At 38.9% G+C, this 24,906-nt stretch overlaps 1 protein-coding gene across 7 annotated transcripts in view; it reads right to left on the minus strand.

Annotated features, from left to right (window-relative positions):
* RABGEF1 (RAB guanine nucleotide exchange factor 1) overlaps positions 1-18,975 on the minus strand; it is a 73,602-nt gene extending 54,627 nt beyond the window's left edge. For 2 of the 7 annotated variants that reach the window (XM_070484495.1, XM_070484491.1), the window contains exons 1-2: positions 18,825-18,914; positions 8,726-8,817 (exon numbers count right to left, since the gene is read on the minus strand). The gene's annotated coding sequence lies outside the window, so the exon portion shown is untranslated. Of the gene's footprint in view, positions 1-8,725; positions 8,818-18,824 lie in introns of all 7 variants that reach the window. The other 5 variants (XM_070484494.1, XM_070484492.1, XM_070484493.1 and 2 more) reach the window with 4 other exon arrangements.
* Positions 18,976-24,906: the final 5,931 nt, after the last annotated feature.

Here is a 24,906-nt window from a genome sequence, read left to right on the forward strand (position 1 = left end):
TAGTATATCCACACAATGAAGTATTATATAGTCATAAAGAGGAATTAAGTACTGATACATGCTACAACAAAATCAACCGGGAAAACATTATGCTAAGTGAAAGAAGCCAGTCATAAAAGACCGTGTACTATATGATCTCATTCCTAGGAATGTCCAGAACAAGGAAATCTATAGAGACAGAAAGTAGATTAGTGGTTGCTTAGGACTGAGAGGGAGAGGACGGGAATAAAGGAATTAGCCAAAGGGTATGGGGTTTCTTTTTGAGGTGATGAAAATGTTCTGAAGTTGGCCATGTTGATGGTTGCCACTGAATTGTGCCCTTTAAATGGGTAATTTAATGGAATGTAAATTATACCTCAATAAAGTTGTGTTTAAAATAAAAAGCAGCAGAAGAGGGCAGAATGCAAAGACAGAGAGATTCAAAGCACTTTTGTTGGCTTTGAATGTGGCGAGACTATAAGCCAAGGAATGTGGGTGGCTTCCAGAAGCTGAGAAAAAGCCCTCGCTGACAGCTGCAAATAAATGAAGACCTCAGTCCTATGACCACATGGAACTCAATCCTGCCAACATGAGTATGTCTGGAAGCAGATTCTCCCCACAGCCTCCAGAGAAGAAAAGCCCTGGCTGGCTGACACCTTAATTTTGACCTCTCAAGATCCTTAACAGAGTCCCAGCTGAGCCGGCCAGGAGTTCTAACCTACAGAACTTTGACATAACGATGGGTGTTGTTTTAAGCTGCTAGTAAGTTTGTGGTAACTTGTCATGGCAACAACAGAAAACTGAATAGGCCTCCTTTCTACTTCTCTCTTTCTGAGGGCCTTTGCATATGTGTGCTAACGCCTAGAATGCTGTGCTCCTTGCTGTTCATATGTTGCTTTCTCTCTCATCATTTAGGTCTCAGTTTTCACGTCACACTTTCAGAAAGGTCTTTCCTGGCCACTCTGTCTAAAGTAGTACCTATCCCAACCTACCCAACCTTCACCTCCACCCTGGGTCCAGCATTGTTTCCCCAAATCCTACCTATTTCTAACAAGGGAGAGTAAGGAAAGGTGTGCAGGAAACAGTTAACCAAGCAAGCTGGAGTGGCTCAAATCATGCACATTCTAAGAAGGACCTGCTTGTAAGACTGGCTCTTGGCCAGCTCCTGGGAACAGAGGTCTTGGAGTGTCCTTATGTACTAACTGATAAGGGTGTTTTGTATGCTTGGAGCCTTGAACCACACAGTATCAGCTTGTCTAGACAGTTTGTGCAAACACTGTGATGTATGGTGAACACCTGCTCTCCTTCTGGGTAGTTGCTGGAGTTACAGTAATTGTCAATCATGAAGAGGCTTGTGTCTATGTTAACCAGCCTTCCATAAAAACCTTGGAATCTTTGGCTTAAGCGAGCTTCCCTAACAGAAAACACTTCACATGTGTTGCTACAGTTTGTTGCTGGGGGAGTAAATGCATCCACTGGAAGAAGACTCTCAGAAGCTCATGTCTAGTATCCTCCAAACTCTGCTCAATGCACCATCTTCCTCTACTGATCCCGCTTTGTATCCTTTCACTGTAATAAAACATAACCAGGAATACATGAGTCCTGTGAGTACTTCCAGTGAATTACCAAACCTGGGGGCAGTCTTGGGGACTTGTGATTATAAAGGGGTGGCATGTGGGAGATCTTAGTGGTAATCAAATAGCTCTGTATCCTGAATATGGTGGTGGTTACAGAAATCGACATACATGATAAAACGACACAGAACTATACACACACATTGTACAGATGTCAATTTCTTGGTTTTGATATTATAGTTATGTAAGATGTAACCAGTGGGGCGAACTGGGTGAAGAGTACACAGGACCTCTCTGTATTATCTTTGCAACTTCTTGTTAATCTGTAATTTCAAATTAAAAACTTTTTTAGAAATTCCACTTAAAAATTTTTAGGGGCTGGCCCAGTGGCGCAGCGGTTAAGTGCGCAAATTCCACTTTGGCAGCCCGGGGTTCGCCGGTTCGGATCCTGGGTGTGGACATGGCACCGCTTGGCAAAGCCATGCTGTGGCAGGCGTCCCATGTATAAAGCCGAGGAAGAGCATGGATATTAGCTCAGGGCCAGTCTTCCTCAGCAAAAAGAGGAGGATTGGCAGCAGTTAGCTCAGGGCTAATCTTGCTCAAAAAAAAAAACTTTTTTTTAAAATAGAAATACCTATGACTGATAGGTTGGAACCAAAGTGTATCATACAGTTAAACATAGCACTCAATTTCTAAGTATAGAAAACAAAGAAAGCAAATGAACCCCCAAAAGTTCATACCATGATTTGAAAAGCTATGTAATGGTGATGATAGCTGTTTCGGTGGGGCAAAGCAGGTAGTACAGTCTGTACACTCAGATTAGACATGACAAGTATATGGACAGCGTATCCTCTTCAGTTAGAGAGAAACACGGGGGATTAACTGCCTGAGACTCGATTCTGTCTTTCCTGGGCAGAAACACCTATCCCTAGTCAGTGGAGCCACAATCCAGAGGAAAGCTATAAAAGCACCACTGCACCCAGCAGAGAGGTCACCGGGGCCACACCCAGCTCCTGTTTGAGTACCCCACTCCAATAAGTAGGCTTTTATTGAGCAACCTGGGCATACATAGCTCAATTATCCCACTCACCTTAGGAAAGACAGAGGAAAAATGATCTCTACTGCTGAGACAGTTGAGATTCCCAAGAATTACGCCCCAGGGCCAGGATTTAATCTGGGTTGAGGTACCCTAAAAAAGGGCAGAGGAGTACAAAGCCCAGAGAGTTGTGTATGTTCTTCCCTAAGGCTCTACATGCAAACCAGATTGATCTCATAAGAAACAAAAACAGAAACAACACTTTGAGGATTTGAGTAGCTTCCCACTATCTCCTTGGGAGAGTCCTGCTTCCTATTCTTGGGTTCAATGTCATATCCTCACAGATCATACCTGTAGGCAACTCACCTGGGATTTATAGGAAACATCCAATCAATTCTACCAAAATGACAAACTATTCTTGACCTCAGTGAAGAAATAAAACTTATAGGTAAACTTTTGTCCTTAAGTTTGCTTTTTCTAGTAGCAGAGGTAAAAGACGCTTACTCTAAAAAACCTGAGATATACAGACAAGCAGAAAATAAAGTGGAAAGAAAATAAAGAAAAACATCATACAGAGACAGTCACTATATTCTTGTAGTGCTTTCTCAACTCATCACTCATTCAATTATTCAACAAATATTTATACACTGATTTACACTGTATGACAGGTAATTGGGATACAAATGTAAGTAAAAATAAAGTTTTAGTCCTCGTGGCGCTGACTGTATAGTATGGAAGATATGACTATATATCTAGAAGGCCTGAAAGAGGAAATTAAAACACTATGAACACTGAGGAATTAATTAATTCTAAAATTACAAAACTTCATACAAGAATTTGTGTTCATGTGAAACAAGCTAAATATGTGTACGGGAAATCTATGGAACTCTTATAATAGCCTAACAATAACAAGTTAGTAAATATAAAGAGATCTCATTCACAATGATATCAAATGTAAAAACACCTAGGAAATATTCTAATAAGAAAAGTATGTGATCTACATAAAAATACTGAGATATAAAGAAGGCTCAAATAGTTGGTAAGACATACCAGGATACAGTATGAGAAAATTAAATATTATATAAGTGGCAAATGTTTAAAAATGTATAGGTTTATTATAAATGACAATAAAATTCTAAGACTTTTTTGAACTTGACAAAATTATTTCATATTTCATCAGCAATAATAAACAGGCAAGAAGTTTTCTTAAATTTTCTAAATTAATTTAATTTACTGAATTTTAGTTTTCTGAAAACTAGTTAAAATAGTGTGAACTTAGCAACAGAACTGGCAAATCACTACAAAATAAACTGACCCAAAAATGAATGCTAATATAATACATAAAATAACTTCTTCTTAGAGGAAAGAGGAGAAGGGAAGAATCTTCAGTAAATAATGTTGGAGTAACTGCTCAGCAATCTGGTACCCCCAAAATTAATTACAGGTATCTTAAAGAGTTAAAGTTTTTGGGGGCTGGCCCCGTGGCTGAGTGGTTAAGTTCACGCGCTCTGCTTTGGCGGCCCGGGGTTTCGCGGGTTTGGATCCTGGGTGCGGACATGGCACTGCTCATCAGGCCATGCTGGGATGGCATCCCACACAGCACAACCAGAGGCACTCACAACTAGAATATACAACTATGTACTGGGTACTTTGGGGAGAAGAAAAAAAAAAAAAAGAAGATTGGCAACAGTTGTTAGCTCAGGTGCCAATCTTTAAAAAAAAAAAAGTTTTTTTAAAGACAAACGGAAAAATAGAAAGAACTAAAATTAGGTATTTATGAAACTTCTAAAGAGGTGAGGGCTAAGCTTAAAAGCTGCAGAAGAGGGACCAGCCCGGTGGTGCAGCAGTTAAGCTTCCACGTTCCGCTTCGGCGGCCTGGGGTTCACTGGTTCAGATCCTAGGTGCAGACCTACATACCACTTATCAAGCCATGCTGTGGCAGGTGTCCCACATAAAACAGAGGAAGATGGGCACGGATGTTAGCTCAGGGCCAGGCTTCCTCAGCAAAAAGAGGAGGATTGGCGGCTGATGTTAGCTCAGGGCTAATCTTCCTCAAAAAAAAAAAAAAAGACTGCTGCAGAAGAAATCAAAAAGGAAACAGATTTGAATACATAAATGGAAACTTCTATCTAGTTTTTAAAAGGCCCCACTCAGAACCAAAATAGAAAGGCAAATAAGAGACTATGAAAAATACTTTAAATAAATAGGAGAATGAAGTCTTTTATCATATTTAGAAATTATATCAATAAAAAGAACTGGTATGGTGCACCTACAACATGACTGACAAACATTAATGTACAATTGAAGTTTCACAAGATTGTAACCTATCAATAACTCAATAAAAAAATAAATAAAAAAATAAAAAGAACTGGTAAATCTCTGAAGTGCAGGATAAGAGAATGAGCAGACCATTCGTGAAACGGGAATAGCTTCCTAGAAACAGAAATGGAATGTCAAAGGAGTGTGCGCATTTTAAATTTTGATACTAAACTAAGTTTTGATAGTATACTACCAAACTGACCTCATAAAAAGGTTGTACCTCTTTACCTTCCCACCTACAGTGTACCAAAGAACCTGCTTTCACACAAACTCATACACATTGCATTATGAATCTTTAATTTTTGGTGATCTGAATGGCAAAAACATAAATCATTTCATTTTAAATGCATTTCCTTAAGGAGATTAACCATTTTTATAGATATTTATTGGCCACTACTAGTCTATCTTCTTTGAAGAATTTAACTGTTCATCTTCTTTGCTCATTTTTCCGCCATCTTTTATATGTGCTCTTTTTGTTATCTTTTAGTCCTTGAGTTTATGTGTTATGAAGACACCATTTAATCAAGGACTTAGTGTTTTAACTCTGTATCCAAGTTTCACCAACTTTCACATCATTAAAGATGTTGCTTCCAAAATGAAAGTGAATGTCACAGAGAATCAACAGCCGAGTTTTGATGTTAAATGTAACAAAACAAAGTATCCAACACTAGCCTGCCCAAATAATTCCAAATGATAATCAAACCCTTGCAACATAATGCAGATTCATGCTGCTGGAATGAGTTGAGCCAGCAGAGCAGCATTCTTGAAGAATGAGTTCTAGACAACAATCTTCTATCATACTAAATTGCACTCTCTTCAGTTAAGTGAAATTATGACTCCAACCTGAGCATGCCATTTCCCAGGCTAATAACTCAAAATTACATGCAAAATCATCTGGCTGCTCTAGTTTACTTCCTATTACGCTCTACTCTCTCTTCCACAGAAGCAGCCAATTCCCCAACTGGTCAATTTATTCCATAAGTAACAGACCAAAAATGATGTCTCAACTCCACTTAAAGTAATAAGCTGCAAGGGGCCAGCCCCAGGGCCTAGTTCACATGCTCCACTTCGGCAGCCCGGGTTTGCGGGTTTGGATCCTGGGTGCGGACCTACACCACTCATCAGCCAAGCTGTGGTGGCAACCTACATACAAAACAGAGGATGACTGGCACAGATGTTAGCTCAGGGCAAACCTTCCTCAAGCAAAACAAGGAAAATTGGCAACAGATGTCAGCATAGGACAGTCTTCCTCAGAGAAAAAAAAAAAAAGGCAAGAGAAAAAAATGTAATAACGAGCTGCAATATATAAGGTGGTTTCAACCATTAACGGTTTTTTCCCCAAAGTTATACCTCAGTTTTAAGCTTTGCAGCAGCCATTTCATCCTCAGCCATTTGCTGAAGCTGTGCAAAGTGATACATATACACACATCTATGAGATGAGAGAAATACAAAAAGCAATTGTCTGGATTGAAAATGTATTTATTCAGATTTGTTAGATGGCTCAGCAAATAAATATTTGTATTATGTTTTAAGCCTTTGAGAAGTGCCTTATGAGTAACAAAAATGTAATCCAGGGGCCGGCCCCGTGGCCGAGTGGTTGGGTTTGCATGCTCCGCTTCAGCGGCACAGGGTTTCCCCAGTTCGGATCCTGGGCGCAGACATGGCACCGCTCATCAAGCCACGCTGAGGCGATCCCACATGCCACAACTAGAAGGACCTGCAACTAAAAATATATATATACAACTATGTACTGGGCGGGGGGGGGGGGTTGGGGGAGAAAAAGCAGGAAAAAAAAGAAGACTGGCAACAGTTGTTAGCTCAGGTGCCAATCTTTAAAAAAAAAAAGTGTAATCCAATCAAACTGCAGAAACTTTCAAAAGCTGCTAAAACCATCCCATCTGTTGTGGGTTGAATTGTGTCCCCTACAAAGATAGGTTGAACCTCAATACTGTGAATGTGAACTGATTTGGAAATAAGGTCTTTGCAGATGTAATTAGTTAAAATAACGTCATAATGGATTAGGATGGGCCCTAAATCCAATGAGTGGTGTCCTTATATAAGAAGGCTCTGAGAGACACAGAGGCACACGGACACTGAGGCATTACGGCCGTGGGGACAGAGAATGGAGTCTAGCAGCTACAAGCCAAGGACTGCCAGCACTCATCTTCCACACAGTCTTCAGAGAAAACATGGCCTTGCTGACACCTTGATTTCAGACTTGAAGCCTCCAGAACCGTGAAAGAGTAAGTTTGTTGTTTTAAGCCACCCAGTTTATGATGTGTTACGGCAGCCCTAGGAAGCTAATAAACCATCCATTAAGAATTGTTGTAAACTCTATTAATAATTAAAAGAAATGAGTTTTCCAGAAGTTGACATAGAATTGTGGGTTCACAGCATCACTTGCTCTTTACAAAAAGGGTAATCATATACCCCAGTGAGTGAGAACAGTCCTGGCTTACGCCTGTTGTCCTGGCATAAAAGCACTGCTTTGATTCTCAAAAGTTGCCCGCTTTGGAAAATAAATTACATGGTTGTCTTATTTATGAACAAGCCCAGCAATACCCTTCTATTTGTCCACCCTATTCAAATAATATCTGACTCCCCTTTCCCCACTGACAGAATAATCCTATCTCTCTGGTTCTTACAGCATTTTATAAATACAGCTATAACAGTACTCACATCCTGTTACACTTACTTGCTTAGGTGTCACTCCATGTTCATAGACACATAGCATACTGCCAGGAACAGACTGAGTACTCGATAGATATTTTCTAAATTTATCAAAAGATTTATTCAGAAGATTGACAAAGTACCTGCATAGACAGTTTTCTTTCACTTTTGTCCCTTATACACTCTCCAGGTCCCAAAGAAGGTAGGAGTAGAAAATTAAGTAGCAAAACAACTAACTTATAAAGCAATGGTTCTCAAATTTAAGCACACATCAGTATCACTTGGAGGACTTGTTAAAACAGAGTACTGGGCCCCAACCGAGAGTTTCTAAGGTAGGGGCCGAGAATTTGCATTTCTAACAAATTCCCACGTGATGCAGCTAGGAACTACTCTTTGAGAACCACTGCTATAAAGTAAGCACTACAATTATTAAAGATTAATTTCTTCTCATGACTTCATTCCTAGTGGGAGACTCTCTTTTCTTAATATGATAACGCAGCTTATGGCCACTAACACTCCTGCTGAGAACTAGGAAAGTTAGATACATTTTTTAAATCAATGTTTAAAGGCATCAGAAAGCAGTTGAAGCAACCAAGACTAGAGGGGTCTAGATTCTGGAAAAACAGAGGAACTGCAGAGAAACAAGATGACAATCTGCAGACACTTTTTCCCAAAGTGCATTTGCTGGTTCTGGGGCAAAAGGCTGAGAATCCAGACTTTCCTTAGGCAGAGGAACCAAGAGTGCTTTTGGAAGAGATGAAAAGCAACACTGAAGGAGCCAAGATCTCAGTGAAAGAGGAGAGTCGAAGAAAAGAGCCTGACACAAGGCTGGTTTTCCCCTAAAGACACTGACTAAATTCTGCAGCTGCAGAGAGAAGGCTTCAAAAGAAAAACTGAAAGCCTCTGAAAATCAAGAGTAGAATTTTCAGCAATCTCACTATTCTCAGGAGACAAAGATTACAGTATAGAAGCCATCAGGGGGAGGGGCCCCTGTGAATTCACTAGAAAATTAGTTGGAAGCCCCAGATGGCTACTTGCTAGTAGTAAAAGGCAAACTAGAGGAAAACACAGCCTTATTGAATCTGCAACACAACCTCAACCATCAGCTCAGTCCATAACAGTATTAGACGATGGGCCCCCACTCTACCTGGCTAGCAAAAGCAAGGGGAGATTTCCTTTCTGAAAAAGAATAGCATCACTGGAGCTTCATTTTCTTCACAGCACCCAGCATTCATATAACTGAAAAAGAAAAGGAAAAAACAGACAGTAGAAACAGATGCTCCAATGACCCAGACACTTAAGTCAAAAGAAAGACTTTAAAATAATGATGGTTATTTAAATTTCTTATTTAAAAAAGGGAAAAGAACACATAAAAAGATGAAGAACTTCAACTGAGAACTGGAATCTATAAGAATCAAATGATTTGAAAAGTATAATAACTAAAATTAAGAATTCTAAGAGTAGATTTAACAGCAGACCAGATACAGCAGAAGAGAAAATTAGTAACTGGAAACAAAATCAATAAAATATACCCATACTGAAACAGAGAGAAAAACTAATAGAAAATACAGGGGGAAAAAGTATAAAGAGAATGAAGGACACTGAAAAAGTCTACCAGATATGTAGTCTCAAAAGGAGAGGAGAGAGTAAATAGGGCAGAAGCAATATTAAGAAGAAGAATGAAATTTTCAAAACTGATGAAAAGACAACCTACAAATTTAAGAAACTCAGTGAACCCCAAGCAGAATAAATACAAAGAAAACCATGCAAAGCTATAGGATAATTAAACTGTTGATAATTAAAAACAAAGAGAAACGCTTAAAAGTAACCAGTGGAAAAAACACACATTACTTTCTTAGGAGCAACAATAAAATTAACAGCTAAATTCTCAAAAGAAATAATAAAAAACAGAAGACAATGGAATGACACCTTGAAAATGCTGAAAGAAAATAAACACCCTTTAGAATGTGGTGCTCAGTGACTATTTCCTTTAAAAATAAAGGCAAAACAAAGATACCTCAGACAAACAAAAAACCAAAGACTTCATTACATACAGACTTGCATCAGAAGAAATACCAGAGGCAACTCTTCACACGGAAAAGATTACCCTATCCCAAACAGAAACACAGAAATACAGGAAGAGGTGAACAGCAATGGAAAGAGTAAATATGTAAGTAAATGTATATGAATACTGATTATACAAAACAATAATTTCTTATAGGTCTTAAAATATATGTAGAACTAAAATGGATGAAACAGTAATATAACAAGGCAGAGAAAAGACAAATGGAGTTAAGAGTTTGCAGGACTGGAAGTTGCTCTGGGTGAGTCAGTGAGTGAGTGGTGAGTGAATGTGAAGGCCCAGGACATTACTATCTACTACTGTAGACTTTATAAAGACTGCGCATTTATGCTAAATTTATTAAAAAATATATTTTATTCAATAATAAATTATCCTTAACTTACTGTAACTTTTTAACTTTATAAACACAATAAATTTTTTTTAACTTTTGGACCCTTTTGTAATAACAAAGCTTAAAATACACATTGTACAACTGTACAAAAGATTTTTCTTTCTATCCTTATTCTATAAGCTTTTTTCTATTTTTAAAATTTTTTATTTTTTTTTACTTTTTAAACTTTTTTGTTAAAAACTAAGACACAAATACACACATCAGCTTACACCTATATAGGGTGAGGATCATCAATAGCACTGTCTTCCACCTCCACATCTTGTTCTACTGGAAGGTCTTCAGGGGCAATAACACATGTGGAGCTGTCATCTCCTATGATAATAATGCCTTCGTCAGGACCACCTGAAGGATTTGCCTAAGGCTCTTCTTGAGGAAGTGTCACTCTTTTCAGAAATATGTCTATGGTGGTTTGATTGGGGTTTTTTTTTTTTCCATCATGGATTTGCTTGCAAGCAGATAATGTACCACGTTGCTTATAACCAGAATATTCCTATTAATGAAAACCTTTTGGTGTTGGGGTTCATGTTTTCAAACTTTAGGCAGCTTGTTGCGGTCTGCAAAAGCTTTTGCTAAACTCTTCACTGTGAATTTTCTTAAAGGTTCTTCTTTTTCTTCTCCTGCAATTTCCTGTTCTCTTGCCTCTTCTTCAGCTACGAGTTCCAGTTCTCATAACTCCTCATTAGTCAATTCCTCAGGAAACACCTTTAGGAGCTCCTCAATGTCATCCTCATCCACACCCAGCTTAAAGTTTGCCATCTCAACCACAGCCTTGCTGATTTTTGCAGCCTCCTCTTCCTTGGAAAATCCTTCAAAGTCATGGACAAACCTCTTGAGTGCCTTCTTCCAGATGCCATTCATACACTCCTTGGTGACATCGCCCCAAGCCCAAGCAAGATTCTTGATGTAGTCACAGGTGTTGTAATCCTTCCACATTTACATCAGTGTCTTCTCAGTGTCTTCCTCAGTTGCAGCAATAGGCTGGGCAAAGGTCCTCCTCAGGGAATAGGTCTTAAAGGCTGTTATAACTCCATGATCCATTGATTGGATCAAAGAAGCGATGTTTGGAGAGAGAAACACTGCTCTGATATCGGGATGAAGAGCACTAATAAAAAAGCAGGATGTCTGGGAGCATTACCAACAATAAGCAAAATCTTGAAAGGTATGTTATTCTCTAAACAGTACTTCTCTATTTCACTGGCATAGTAATTCAGGAGGGCATCCTGGAAGAGAAGCTGGGTCATCCATGACTTCTTCTTGGTCCTGCAGTACACTGGCAATGTATGCTTACTGATATGCTTGAAAGCCCTGGGGTTCTCACTGTGCCAGATCACAAAGAGGCTCAATTTGTAGCCTGAAACAGTGCCCCAAGAAAGAATATTATCCTGTCCTTAAAAGCCTTGAAACCTGGCATTGATCTGGCCTCCTTATGGATGAAAGTCCTTTCAGGCATCCATTTCCAGAATGGGGAGGTTTCATCTATAGTGAATATTTGCTGTGGCAAGTAATCTTCCTCCACAATCAGCTTATCTGGAGTTTCCAAACATTCTTTAGCTGCCTTCAAATCAGCATTTGCAGACTCACTACTCACTTTCACATTATTTAATGAATAACAATTAGCAATAAATTCAACATCATAGTCAGATCCAGTCTTTTCTTTCAACATCACAAACTTTTTGCTTTGGCCGTGATTGTCATGGGGCTGAGAGGGATACACTTCTGTGCCTGGTGTTCAATCCAGGTCATCAGAAGTTTCTCCATGTCTGATATAGGCCCTTCTTGAATTTCTGTTAGTCTTGTTGCCTTCAATGAAGCAGATTCTGTAACAGCTTCTGTCACTGTTCCTGTTCTTCAAGATCACAGCTATGGTGGAATAGGATATGCCTGACCAGTGAGCAATAACCACCACTGATTTTCTACCTTCATAGTCCTTAATCACTTTAATTTTGTTTCCAGGTCAATCACCCAATGTGGCCTCTTACTGGCAACATTAGCAGTGGATTTTGTATGCTTAGGGGCCATAATGAAAAAAACAAAAGATTAAATCAAACACAAGAGAAAATAATGCAATCAAGAGACGCAGTAAACACGAGATGTATGAGGCTGCTGCCAGTGTAACAGAGCATACTGTTTTACAGTAAACTTTATTTTTTATAAGTAGAAAGAGTACAGTCTAAAATAATGATAAAAAGTATAGTACAGTAAAAACATAAAACAGTAGCATAGTCATTTATTATCATTAGCAAGTATTAAGCACTGCAGATAATTGTATGTGGTGTACTTTTATACAACTGGCAGCGCAGTAGGTTTGTTTACACCAGCCTTGCCACAAACATGTGAGTAATGCATTGTGCTAGTATGCCAGCTATGACACCACTAGGCAATAGGAATTTTTCAGCTCCATTATAAACTGATGGGGCCACCATCATGTATGCAGTCTGTCATTGACCAAAACGTCATTATGCAGTACACAACTGTACATTAATAAGGATCAGAACACATTCTGAGATGATATAGTGTTTACTGACTGGGTAGTCTGATAAAGTCACTAAAATTCATAACTATAAAAACTATACTTCCTAAAATTAAACCCTCAGAAAGGAGGAAAAAAAACCTTTTAAAGCAATTTTCTAGTACTCAGATTCTTCTTCCCCAAATACAGCTGAAGTATTTAATGAAGAACAAAATTGAAATCTTTGCATTACACATAATCTAAATGGCAGACTCATCATCACAAACATTATTGGTTGCGTTTGGGGTGGAACTGGTTGGGCCTAAAATCCAACCTCCTGATCAGTTTTTCTGCCAGAAACTAAGAATTTTAAACTTCAAAAGAACCTCAACTTATTTCTCAAGCGCTATTTTATTTATATATAAAGAAATAAGTTGAGACTCTTATTATAATATATGTGTAATTTATTTATTCACTTACTAAACCAAAGTTCTGAAAAGGCAAAAATTCTTCTTTAAGGAATTAGCCTACAACCTCTTATGGGCAACAACAACAAAAATCTGTCTGTAATTTGTTCCCCAAAAATGCCCAAGAACAAGAATAGACTCTGGGGAGAAAGAGGTATCTACTCAATGCCGCTGACATTCAAAGGACTTAAATACTGAATTTTCATATTGTTTCTGTAATCAGACATCCTGTTTCCTGGGGCAGGTAACATCATAACGATGTTTTGTAGAAGCATCAGCAGTTAGCATATGGGTATGAAAACACTTTGCCATTTGATTATTTCTCATAAATGATATTTAAGATGTGTCCATTCATGACTATTCAACATTTGAAACCCTAGACAAATAAAATCTACATACTTATCACACTACAACCCCAACTGCAATGGCTAATAAATTTATACAAATAAAAAATACACTCTTATTTGCTAAGCAGAAGCCAAGCATTTTACTTCCTGAGACGCTAATTATAATGGATTTTAGACATCCTATTTCATCAGCCTACAGTTTTGTTTTTTGTTTTCACACTTTGTATTTGCTTCCTTCTATAATATTCTATTCAAAACTTTGGTCACTAGCCCAACTCATTTTTCAGGACCATATTTAAAAAACAATGTCAAAAGCTCATGGAAATGCAATTAAGGAACCACCACGTTACATAATTATATTTAGACAAGCACAGTTCCGCCCACTGTTTACTGATTAAGGATGAATAAGGATGTTCTCTATTCTCTAGTTTCACAGGCTAGGTCACAAGTCATGGTATACTGTAGGAATTATAATACTTCAAAATAAAATGATCTGGAATTACCCGGAATAGTCTCATATGAAAACTCACAATAAATAACGGTCTGACTTATCTGTACAACTCCAATGCAATACAATTCCTAATAAAACACAGAATGAGATTTAAAAACACAAACACCTAAGCAATGTCACTACAAAAGTATAACTTAAATTTATCCCAAATCACAGCGGTGACATTACCAGCTCCAGTTTTACTCTGAAATATAAATATAAACCTCTTTTTCCAGAATGGCACACTCTCTATATAAATACCATTATGGATTTCCTGATCTCATGAGACACATTTACAGCAAATAGAAAGCAGAAACATGCATTTTAGATGCAAACACATAAAACAATATTCCCATTTCCCCAGTCCTGAAGGATGCCCAGAGGATGTATTTTTTCTCCAGCTTTACAAATTATGGCTAAATGCCCTGAACTTGTAGCTCCCAGCACATTTTCTGGATGGGAAGATCCAGAACTGTTCAATGGCTTTTTGTAACGGTGGGTTCTGATACTTGCCAATGTGTTTACTTCTATTAACTGTACAGGTCCAGCTCCATCTTGGGGGTCCAGAGTCGTGCGCCTCAGGTAGTACACAGTCCTAGTTAGGTGCAGACACTAAGTCAGCCAGACTACCTGAGTTCAAATCTCCAGCACCTCTTGTATGACTTGGAACAAGTTACTGTTCTGAATCACATTTCATTATATTTTCCTTTTAAGAAGCAGGGTGAGGGGAGATGATCACATTGAGATAATCCAAGTAAAGAGCTTATTATTAGCACAGAGCCTGGCCCACCTTAGCACTTGATAAATGTGAATTATTATTACATAAAAGGGCAACATTTTAGCTTGAGCAAAATACAGATATATCAATTTACTGGACGCTCCATCCAAGATGAGTGGATCTGTTCCCTTCTTAAAATTAAATGATATGCCAGAACTTTTCAAGCCATGCTCTCTGTGCTGGAGCTAATATCCCAAATCCACTTCCAGGAAGGAATCTTAGGTCTAATGTTTGGTATTCCTTTAGCCCATCTCTGTGTGGAGGTGAGGGGACTTTCCTATAAATATTTGTCCTTGTCAGACTCCTTCATTTTTATAACCCCCATGATAAAGCATGTCTGCTAAAAACATGGCTCTGTGATTAACCAACAACACAAAAAATAGATGTACTCAAGGAACTTGTCAGGAAACACAAACTCAAACCCCACTGCTGCTAAATTCGTAATAAAAGTTCCACTGAGAAACAAAATAGTTATGGAAGGAAACCCGAAGAACATGAAATCCGTCTTCTTATCTAGATAATCAAAAACAGTTCCTTAAATTAAATCAGTCTAGAGATCTAAGTCCTTAGACCACATAATTTTGCCAGCACCAGAACTGCTTTTACTGAATTATGTTTTTATGTCATCAACCCACACAACGAGGCAATGAGGAATTTCACTGAAAAACAAAGTAAAACACAACACAGCCCTTTGAAATGCATGCCGTATTTACTCAAGGATGTAGTTGAGGAGTTTCACAATACAAGGAGTCTTTGGGAATCCAAAGCAGAAATTGGCCTTTTGTCTTATGATCATTCAACCACGTAACTGATTATATTTCTCTCTGAACTGGCTACTAAAAAAACAGAGTCAAATTTGTGGCACTCTAACATACTTAAGATTTCAGTCCAAGAACTTTGTGTACAGATCTCATTCCTGTTTCCATCTTAATTTTTCTCCCTCGTCCTGAATTCATCACCCCCTTATTTCTGTAAGTTACCAACAGTATGTGCCGTATGTATCTTTGTAAGTTATTACAAATCCTTTCTGGAACAAGATGTGTAAGTAAATGATACGTTCTACTTAAAGACATTATAGCACAATAAGCCTTTTCCAACATTAATAAACATTTTATGAGTTCAATTTCTAAAGGTATTATCTTTTTTGTGCTCAAAAAGGAAAAAAAAGAAAATGCTTTAGTAAATATTATGTCTAAAATTAGAAATTCTAGCAACAGAGGACCTACAAAAATAAAACACTTTCATTAGGTATTTTTAACTTTGGAGCACACAGAAAATTGTAAGTATATCCCTATGTAAAAATCCCCCAAAAGTCATTTTTAGTTTGAAAATACAGACCAAATCAACATAAATGCAATTACAATTGAGTCCTTATTCTCAACTGGAACTAAAAAGACTAGCTTCAAAAATGATTTAGAAGATTTTTGTACAATTCCTTCAGAGTTGCCCTGGCCTGGCACAGAAGAGGATGCTGCCAACCATTCCTTAAGGTGAATTTAGAGCCCCAAAGGCTCTTGCCACATTCCTGCTTCAGGGATTTCACCAATCTCCTTGCTGCCTTTTGAGGAAAACAAAAAGCTTACAACTTTCTTAGTGTGTAAAATTTTACCCATTCATGAACTCATACTTACCATTGTGATTATAACTTCCGACTTTTAACCACATATTTATGAAGTTAATTGATTGTAATTACAGTTCTTCACCCTTCTAGTGACCATAAACAAGTGAGCTATGCTATGAGAAACATGAAAAAATGTTCTACTATAGGACAAAAATTACACTTCCTACCCCACCAACAGCAACTTGATCAACAACAGGAATCTCACAGAACAACTTGAAAGCAGCACCATAAAAGGACAGCCTTTTCTTAAAACATTTTAGGAGCTTTATCCAAATATCAAACAGATAAAATATGAGTTACATAACATTAAGTGGGATAAAGATAAGTCAACTGTTGTTTCTCCTAAGTGTTTATTCAACAATAGTCTAGATTATTTCAAGACATTTCAGTCATCAAACAACATACATAATGTTTCTACAAAGCTTTATGATAGAAATGAGCATTTAATAAGACTTTCAAAATGTTTGGCCTCTACTGTGAAACTCTTGTTTTTAGTATGATAACATTATTGATGGGTTAGGAAGCTACTTAATAGCATCTCTATTCTGAGTCACAGAATAGACAAGTGTTATGTTATACAGGTCTCTCCTATATCTTAGAGATGAGTCATCTCTGTTAGAGATGTTTATTTTGCAACCAGTATTAACATATGTGCCAAAAATTAAACCCACCCTGTCAGGACTGAAATTCTGTGTCTCTAGCCAAAGACTGACACAAATAAATGAAATAGGATCTTAATTCTTCTATACATAGATAATAAAATATGTTGAGTACTGATCGAACTTTTTTTCACTGAAAATCAGTATCAGAAATCAATGAATTCTCATTAAGTCAACAAGTACTCATGGAACACTTGTGAATGTCCAAGTTGGATCGCGAATGCAAAGAGACAAAAGCAGAACTCTTGTTTATAAAAGCTTACAAATTAGCAGGGTCAGACACGCTCACACAAAGAAACAATTAGTAAATGACTATACAATTCAATTCCAACATTTAATGAGCAGAAAAGATTAAAACACAAGACAGCACATAATGAAGCACTGTATTGGGCACAATCCTCATCAGCCACGTAGCAGCCTGTGTGTAAGATCTACATAAAATTCCATTTTAAACACACAATGACCCTCCTTAAAACTCTAGTTCGGTCATCATCAGATAAAAGTCCAAGCTCCTGCATCTCTGCCCCTACCTGCCACCACCCTCTGCCCTGCACTTTTTCGCTTCTCAAAAACCATGTCCTGGTAGTTACTGGCCAATTCTCCTTCAGTTGCCCGACTCCCACATACCCATCTACCCCTAAAATTCCCACCCCACCTTGTTAATCTGAATGTTACTCACCCTTCAACACACTTCCAGAAAGTATTCTTTGATACCTTCCTCCACCCTTCACACCCTGCAGTCCCTAAGTATCCCTCCTCAGTGTGCTATCCTTGCTCACACTACTTACCACATTGTATTGAAAGTATCTTTGCTGTCCTCTCTCTCCTAAAAACTGGCTAACTTCTAGAGAAGAAACACGATTGCTTCGAAGGTCAGTAAAAATTTAAATCCTGAACACTTCTTAATCTCCAAAATTAAGAACCAGTAACTCTCTAAAAGTTATTGTTATTTATCATGAAATAGACTAATAATATAATCAAATCTTCTTGCACTTCCAGCAAGCTTTTTTGCTACAACTATTTTAACTAATACTTTTTTTTTTAGCAGTGTTAAATTTACCAAAAAAAAAAGGACTCTTCAGATCCAAAACACTGCTCACCAGGTGATGCTGTAAACTCGTCCTGGCAAATTTGCACATCTTATCTCAAGGGCAACACGAGCCCACCAACGCCGACTGACACACTTTCCAACCACAGGGTTTGGTCACCAGCGCTGAGACACCACCAGTCTATGACCTACTCTCTAAAGCAGCTGAGTCCTTCCCTCCCTATCTACTAAACTTCCGTGATGGGCATCACCTCCGCTCTCCTCCAAGACGGGTAGGAAGCAGGGACTTCTGTTCCTAATCCCAGGCCCACAACTTCGCCCTAAGCCACGGGGCGAAAGTTAGGACGAGTCTTCAAGTCTCCGCGCCACGAAAGACAGCACCCTGCCCAAGACCAACGCCGGTTCGTGAAGTCCCGGCGCCCCTGCCAAGGCGGGACTGCGATCTAGGTCTGAGCCTCCAATCCAGACCGATCCCAGGGGCCGAGAGCACGACCCAATCGGCCGCCACCACAGGTGTCCCCTCGGACTCCGCGGACGGGACAGTGAGGGAGCCAGCCAGAGAGAAGCTATCCCGCGAGGGGTGCACGGGTGGCAGGAGGCGGCCAGGAAATGATAAGCATCGGTTCGTCGGAGTTGGGCCGGGCCGTGGAGAACTTGGTGACGAGCGGCCGAAACCCAGAGACTGAGCACTGAGGGGATTAAGGGAGCGGGCGACAGCCTGGTGCCGGCCAGGGCCGCGCTGGGGGCCCGGGGTTGGGACGGGGAGAGGCAGGAGGCACTGAAGCGAAACGGCCCCGGCCGCCTGGACGGCACGGACGGATGACCCAGCAACCCCTGCCAGCACGGCGCTGCCTCCCCGCTGCCCGGAGCCGAGAACTGCGCCGCCCTCGGCCCCCATCAGTCTGCTCCTTACCTTATCCACTGCTCCACCGGCGTCTGGACCGCCGCTCTCCGCGCGTCGCTCGAGTAGGTCCCGGCTCCGGTAGTCCACAACCCGCCCTCCAGCCCGCCCTCCCTCTCCACGCCCCGCCCCCGGCGCGGCAAGCTCACGTCACGCACGCACCAGCGTCACTTCCGGGGCCCGTGGCCTTCTGTGGGAGAATTCTGTTGCGGGCTCCGTTGAGAATCTTCCCTGGGTGGAGCGAGGCCGAGGCTGGCCTGAATGACAGCACCGACGATGTGGGAGGGCGAAGGAAAGGAGGCGGCCCCCAGGCCAGGCTTGGGGCACTGACTCGGGCGCTGGCGGAGATGCCGGTGGTTCCTTATCTTTTCGTCAGTCCCTGCTTCCGGGTTCCGACTCGCGGTAGCCGGAGGGTGACACTGCCCCTTCGGTGTCGCCTGACCCTCGGCCGCTGTAGTAGGGTGGAATGGGAGGCGCTGACCGCCAAGGCTGCGGGAGTGTAGTCACTGGGCCACTAGATAGTTGTCAGCCCGTAGGGAATGAGGCCGCCTGAAAAACGAATGAGTTCCATCCCTTCGTGGATCTTGGGATTTTAAAAGTGTTCGAGTTAAAGGACCTTAAAGAGATTGCTTGATTCTGAAGCTGTTTTTACAGCTGAGCATAACTAAGACCCAGAAGTTAAATGTTACCGTGTCACCAGTATTAATGGTCTAGAAATAAATGGAATCCAGTTCTCGTGATTCCCATTTCAGAAATGTTGGAAACAGCAGCTGCTTCTTTATCCTGGACACCATCTATGGCATAAAATGCAGCCACAACAGGGAAAGGAAAAAAAAGAAAAGAAAATACCATACTGTGGGAGGTAGGCTTGGATAGGAATCCCAGTTTTGCTAGATGCTATCTCTGTGGTATTGGACAGGTTGCCTTATTTCTCAGTCTTTCTTCATTGTTTGCAAAATGGAGATTGATTCGTTCCTCCAATTCTTCCTAAGTGCTGAAGGGTAGCAGAATATGCCACCCCAAAATATGCCTCTTTGGCATGAGGATTATTTTGAGAAAGCAGACACAAGAGAAACTCTGAAAACAAACTAGAAGTTACCCTTTTGTAAGGGAAATTTACGTTTATAAAGGAAATCTCCATTTTCTCCCTCTCCACTAGGAAGAAGAGGATGACTCTAAATCACAAGAGACTTATCAACGGAAAAGACACAGACTTAATTCGGCATGACAACGCTTAAGCTTGGTTTACTTTTCTTTCCCTGGTCACCTTCCATAACTGGACCCCCCCCCCCCCCCCAGTACACACCTTTCTTCCTTTGTCTTTACCTGAATATGGTATTTAAGTTGGCATTCTAAGCCTTTTCCCTGGGTATCTCCTATGTGTAAATGAAATATACATGTTAGTAAATTTCTATTTGTTTTTCTCTTGTTAATCTGTCTTTTATTACAGGGATCTGAGCCAAGAACTCAGACAGGTAGAGGGAAAATTTTTGCCCTCCCCTACAGTTCCTAATGCGTGCTAGGCTGAGGATACCACAGTATAAAATAAAAGTACCTATGCTGAGAAGCCTCCATTGTAGGGTAGAGGTGGAGGAGCCAATAAACAAACAAAAAATTATTTATACTAGTACATGAGATGGTAACAATTGCTACGCAGAAAAATAATGCAGGGAAGAGAGACAGAAAGTGCAACCAAGAGGTTTGCAGTTTTAGAGTGGACAGGAAAGCCCTAGCTGAGAAGGTGACTTGAACAAAGGGTGAGGAAGCTAGCTAGGCTACTAGGCAAATATTTGGGCTAGAGTGTTCTAGGCACAGGGAACAGCAAGTGCAAACGTCCTCTTGACACCTCCAACATGTATAGCTGTACTAGAGTGAATTAGGGGGAGGTAGTAGAGATCAAAAGGTAATTGGGCAAAGCAAGTAAGGGGCTAACCCCAAAGTCATTGTGGGAGGGGACTAGCAAAATTGAGGACACCAGAATGTCTGACTCATTGGGGCCATTAATGGAACAAACTATCCCACATGCCTTCTTCCTCTGGGAGAAAGGGGAGTGGAGGCTACTGGAAAAGGGCACTGAAGGTATATTTAACTGAGCAGGTAATGTTTTAGTTCTTGAGTTGGATGATAGGTATGTGGATATTCATTATATTATTCTTTATTTCAGTTTATGTGTTATCTTTGCATATAAATTTATAAGAATTAGTCCCATTGGAAAAAGTGAAGATAAAAGAGGACTAAAAATGAATCCTGGAGTGGGTCAAAAGAAAAAGTGGGTCAAAAGAAAAAAAGCCAGCAAAAAAGAGTGAAAAAAAAACAGAAGAGGAAAACTAAAAAAGAGGAGTAATGTGGAAGCTAAGAGGAAAGAGAGAAAGCCAAGGGATTGAATGGAAGAGTCAGATTCTGCAGAAAGGTAGGTAAGATGGATCTACCCAAGAGAAATGAAAATATATTAATAGAAGTGGCAACAGTAGGCATCTTTGTCTTGTTCCCGATCTTAGTGGAAAAACTCAGTCTTTCACCATTGAGTATGATGTTACCTTTGGGCTTTTCATTTATGGCTTTTATCATGTTGAGGAAGTTCCTTGCTATTCTTAGTTTCCTGGGTGTTTTTATCATGAAAGGGTATTAAATTTTTTTTAAACTTATTTTTTTTGTTGTAAAATATACATAACAGAAAATTTACATGCAAAAGAATGAAGTTGGACCCTTACCTAACACCATACACAAAAATTAACTCAAAATGGATCAAAGACCTGAATGAAAGAGATAAAAATTAGAAGGAAACACAAGGGGAAAGCTTCATGACACCAGATTTGGCAATAATTTCTTAGATATGACACCAAAGGCACAGGTGATAAAAGAAAAAAAATAGACAGATTGGACTTATTAAAATTAAAAGCTTTTGTGTCTTAAAGGCCATAATCAACAGAGTACAAACGTAACTCACGGAATAGGAGAAAATATTAGCAAATCACCTGTCTGATAAGGGATCGTTATCCAGAATATATAGAAAACTCCTAAACTCAACAACAAACCACCGGTTTACATAAGATGTCTTTCCATTTATTTACATCTTCTTTAATTTCATTCAGCAATGTTTTGTAGTTTTTAGTGTACAAGTCTTTCACCTTCTTGATTAATTCCTAAGTATTTAATTCTTTTTGATGCTATAGTAAATGGAATTGTTTTCTTAATTTCCTTTTTGGATTATTCATTGTTAGTATATAGAAATGCAATTGATTTCTGTGCATTGATTTTGTACTACTGTGTTGCTCAATTCCTTTATTAGTTCTAACAGGTTTTTGCAGAATCCTTAGGGTTTTCTACATATGTGATCATATCATCTTTGAACAGAGATAATTTTACTTCTTCCTTTCCACCATAGATGTCTTTTATTTCTTTTTTGCGTGGTTGCTCTGGCTAGAACTTCCAATATTGTGTCGAATAGAACTGGCAAAAAAGGGCATCCTTATCTTGTTCCTGATCTTAGTGAGAAAGCTTTTAGTCTTTCACCATTGACTATGTTAGCTGTGGGTTCTTCATACATGGCTTTCTTATACTGAGGTAGTTTCCCCCTATTCCTAGTTTGTTGAGTGTTTTTATCATGAAAGGGTGTTGAATTGTGTCACAAGCTTTTTCTGTATCAATTGAGAATATCAGGTAGTGTTTTTTTTCCCCTTTATTCTCTTAGATAGTGCATAACATTGATCAAATTTTCATATGTTGAACTATCCTTGTATTCCAGGAATATATCCCACTTGGTCACACTATTTAATCTTCTTAATGTGTTGTTGAATTCACTTTATTAGTATTTTGTGGAGAATTTTTGTATCAATGTTCATAAGGGATATTGGTCTGTAGTTTTCTTTTCCTGTAGTGTCTTTGCCTGGCTCAGTATCAGGGCAATGCTGGCCTCACAGAATGAGACAGAAAACATTCTCTCCACGTTCAAGTTTTTGGAAGGGTTTGAGAAGGACTGGTATTAGTTCTTTAAATGTTTGGTAGAATTCACCAGAGTGAAGCCATAAAGTCCAGGGCTTGCTTCGTTGGGAGATTTTTTGTTAGTGATTCAATCTCCTCACAAATTATAGGTCTATTCAAATTTTCTGTTTCTTTTGTGATTTAGACTTGTTTGAATGTTTCCAAGAAATAGTCTATTTCATTTGGTTATTCAATTTGTTGGTGTACATATGTTCATATTCTCTTATAATCCTTTTCATTTATGTAAAGTCAGTAGTAATGTCCTTTTAGTTCTGATTTTAGCAATTGAGTCTTTTTTTTCTTAGTCAATCTATCTAAAGATTTGTCAATTTTGCTGTTCTTTTTAAAAACCAAGTTTTGGTTTGGTTGATTTTCTATATTCTCATTTTCCTATTCTCTATTTCATTTATCTCCACTTGATCTTTATTTCCTGCCTTCCGCTAACTTTGGTTCAGTTTGCTTTTCTTTTTCCAGTTACTTTAAGGTGTATAGTTAGGTTATTGACTTGAGATCTTTTTTCTTTTCTAATGTTTACAGCTATAAATTTCCCTCTGAGCACTGCTTTCATGCATGCTATAGGTTTTGTATGTTGTGTTCTCATTTTCATTTGTCTCAAAGTTTTCTAATTTCTCTTGTGAATTCTTCTTTGACCATTGGTTGCTTAAGAGCTTGTTTTTTAATTTCCACATTTTTGTTGAGTTTTCTTTCTGCAATGTGTCTTGGTGACAGTCTCTTTGCATTTATCTTATTTGGAGTTCTTTAAGCTTCTTGAATTTGTAGATTTGCCCCATTTTCTTTATCATTTGCTCAGTCTCTCTCCCTCTACACACATACTTGCGCACACACATTTTTTTCCTGAAGAATTTGAGACTAAGTTGCAGACATCATACTCTTGAAGCCTACATATTTCAGTGTGTATTTCCTAAGAATAAAGATATTCTCTTTGAAAAACCAAAGCAGGGGCCAGCCCAGTGGTGCAGCAGTTAAGTTCGCACATTCTGCTTTGGCAGCCTGGGGTTTGCCAGTTCAGATCCCAGGTGTGGACATGGCACTGCTTGGCAAGCCATGCTGTGGTAGGTGTCTCACATATAAAGTAGAGGAAGATGGGCATGGATGTTAGCTCAGGGCCAGTCTTCCCCAGCAAAAAGAGGAGGATTGGCAGCAGATGTTAGCTCAGGGCTAATCTTCCTCAAAAAAAAAAAAACAACCAAAGCAAAATTATCAAAATGAGGAAAATTAACATTGATAAAATCCTATTATTTAATCTACAGGCCTTTATTCAATTTTCATCAATTGTGCATAGAATGTCCTTTATAGGCTATTATTTTTCCTGGTCCCAAACTTAACCCAGGATCACTTGTCATGTCTATTATTGTTCTTTAAGCAGGAATAGTTCTTCCATTTTAATTTTTATTTTATGATCTTGACATTTTTGAAAAGTATAAGATAATTATTCTAAAGGACGTCCATCAATTTGGGTTTGTCTGATGTTTTCTCACGATTAGATTCAGGTTATTCATTTTTGGCAGAAAAAAAACATAAATAATGTTGTGTCCTCAGGGCATTAAGATAGGTGATGCACATGGTATTAGTTTGTCCTATTTTGGCTGATGTTGGCTTTGGTTATATAATTAAGGTGGAGTCTTTCAGGTGTCTTCACTGTGAAGTTACTATGTTTACTTTTGTAATTAATTACTCATTTGTAGGGAAATACTTTGAGACTATGTAAATATCCTGTTTTTCTTCAAAATTTCATCCATCAGTTTCAGAATCCATTGATGATTTTTGCCTAAATTAGTTACAATTCTGATGGTTGCTAAATAAGAGATTTTCTAACTCCATCATTCCTCCTATATTTATTAGCTGACATTTTACTCTAATTGAGAACTTTCCTTTCTACCTCTTTTATGTAATTATTTATTTATTGGTGTCAACATGAATTCATAGGTTCTTACTTTATTCAGTAGGTTATAAACCATTACTATAATTATTTATTTTGATGCTCAAATTATCCCATCATTTCAAATTTTATGTGTGTCTAAGACAGGAATTTTAACTTTATATAATATTGGGCCATTATTTCTAGCAGCAATATTATTAAGGAAACAAATCT

Source organism: Equus asinus, chromosome 14 (genome assembly GCF_041296235.1).
Source record: "Equus asinus isolate D_3611 breed Donkey chromosome 14, EquAss-T2T_v2, whole genome shotgun sequence".
Lineage (NCBI taxonomy): Eukaryota > Metazoa > Chordata > Mammalia > Perissodactyla > Equidae > Equus > Equus asinus.